This window comes from Cicer arietinum, chromosome 3 (assembly GCF_000331145.2).
Source record: "Cicer arietinum cultivar CDC Frontier isolate Library 1 chromosome 3, Cicar.CDCFrontier_v2.0, whole genome shotgun sequence".
Lineage (NCBI taxonomy): Eukaryota > Viridiplantae > Streptophyta > Magnoliopsida > Fabales > Fabaceae > Cicer > Cicer arietinum.
This window is the reverse complement of record NC_021162.2, coordinates 57,098,232-57,101,117: the sequence shown is the minus strand read 5'-3', so window position 1 is coordinate 57,101,117 and position 2,886 is coordinate 57,098,232.

The following is a 2,886-nucleotide window of genomic DNA, read 5'->3' as shown; positions in this document are numbered from 1 at the left end:
TTGAACCACACGATTCACGAGGCCCCATCTTCTCCATCAGATCATACTTTCCTACATCTCGAGGCCCATCTTTCATGTTTGACCCATCATCACTTTTCAACTGTACCCTTGCTGCACTACCCCCACCTTTTAATTCTCGTATCTCTATCTCTTTTCTTAAATGAAATCATATACAATGTCGTCCTTTGAATTGGAAGTTTTGATTAAATTCATTTTTTGAATTTTATAAATTAGTAAATATATTTTTAAAATTATAAATAATAATTATTTAAATTTATATTTAAATTAAAAATTTTGTCATTAAAATTATAATTTAATGTGTTAATTGAATATTTGATTTATTAATATTTTTTAAATGTAATGATGAAAAAGTTATTGGTGGATCTTATTTAATAAAAGGCTTAATTGCAGTTTTGGTCCCCCTATTTTAGCTGATTTGCAAAAGTAGTCCCCTATTTTATTTCTCCTCAGTTTTGCTCTCTCAAACAGAATTTTAGTCCAAAACTTAATGAATTTTTTTTTTTTTGCATTTATTTAAGTCACATCATGCCTCAAAATCTCATTTGCAACAATTGTACATGAAATTTATGATTATAAATGGTGTAGTACGACTTTAAAAAATGAAATTTCATTAAGTTTTTTACTAAAATTCTGTTTGGGGACCATAACTGGAGAGAAACAAAATGGGAGGACTACTTTCGCAATTCAGCTAAAATAGGGAGATCAAAACTGCAATTAAGCCTTAATAAAAAGAAATTGAGATATTAATCCGAAGAAATTAAGTGTTTATTGGATATTAATGTTATAAAATTATAAATAAATGATATGTAACTATGTGATTCATTTAATCACCAAAATAAGAGTATTATCTTACGGGAGGTGCTATCAGAGACCAATGCTTGGATATGCATTCTTTCTTTCTCTATGATGCACATACCCCACAACTGAAAATAAATAATGTATATTTAATATTATTGAAGTTGATAAATAATGATATAAATTTATTACTAAGTCTCATATAAATTTTTTTTTTTAGAAGTGTCGGGTTGAAATGATAGATTTAGAAATGATAATTAGATATAGATATGGTGAGTACCCATACAAAAAATCAAAGATGGGTAGACTAAAAATTCACATAATAGGTACAGGTACAAGAAGATGTAATTATCCGTACAATTAAACGGGTACGAGTGTGAGTACGGGTACTATTGTATCTATTTTGTCTCGCACTGATACTAATATAAATATATTATTTATTTATTATATTATATTAGTTTTTAGTTTAGTTAATTATTTTTTTTTATGTTTTAACATCTATTGATATCATTTGACCACTACAATTTTTATAATTAAAAGATAAACGTTTAGAAGTTTTTTAATAGTTTTATTTTTATGAATAAACAAATAATTGTGACTTTATAACTAAGAGTTGTGTCTTATTAATCGTGATTTTATAATTATACTTGCAATTTCATATTAATTTTTTTACAGATCTCGAATAATATCGTTGTAGGACTTGCAACTTCATAAAGTATTATTATGGATATTTGAATATGTATTGTAACGTGTGTTCATTTGAAATGTTTTGAGTTATAAAATATTTTAGTTTATAATACTTTATGATTGGATTTAAGATTTTTGGATGATTTTTAAATTTAATCACAATAATATCATTTATTTATCGATTTATTTTAGTTAAAATGTGGATAATGGATATGAATACGAGCATTTAGGTACTAAAACATTAAAAATACGAATATTAAAGTTGATACCTAAAAAAATACGAATACATATATAAATATTTTTTTAAACTGCAGGATATAGAAATAGGTATTATAGTACCTTATCCAAACTTTGCTCGTTCTCATTTCTAAATAGATTGTTTACTAAAAAACTATTAATAAAAAAAAATATGAATAAATGGTGTGTATACGTGGACCCTAAGCAAGATCTATTTAAACACTATTTTGGAAATCCACTATTGTGGATACTCTAAAAAAATTCTTTATTTTTTTTATGAATCATTTTTTAAAATTTCACTTGCATTAATTATTTTTATTAATATACTCTTAATTAATTTATATATTTTTTACAATCAATAATAAATATAATAATAAACACATTAATTATTTTTTTTAAAGATAAAATTGTAAAAATAATATTAAGTATTAACAAATTTAATATTAATATCAATTTTCTTTTAGCTCTCACAATTTGATCAAAGATGTTTTATATTTAGATACAGATGTAGAATTTTCAAATAGGTTTCATTATTAGAGAAAAAAAAATCAATTAAATCAAACAAAATTATTTATTTTTTATAGAAAAATCAAATTATATTTATTATTGATACAATATTTAACTAACTATTTATTTTATATATCTGTTTAGTCATAGCATAGGTTCGTGCTATACATGTTGTGATGTATAGATGAAAATGTCTTGGTCAATTTTATATGCCATATTAAAATATAAGGCTATTTTATCATATCGTTACAATATGATTGCCTTTATTATTTTTATTGGAAGAGTTGGAGACCTCTCCCATTCAACTTTCTTGTTCTTGATACATTGGCAAAGCTCAGTGCATAAACGAAGGAATTAAGCTACTACATATTTTCTTAGTACTGATTGAAAATAATATATTTGTTTTTTGAGTTCGAGCTACTTATATTATAGATTGACTTTGTGTGCACTTAACATGAAGTGGCACAATTAGATGGTTTTATATGAAAACCACAAGAAGCGGGTTTTGTGACTAGTGAGCACATTTATAGCCATATGATAGTATTATTATTATCAATCAATTGCCTTAGCCTACTGAAGAAATGAATAACATATAAGGCCAAGAAATTTTTTATTTTTTTATGGATGAGATTGAGTCTT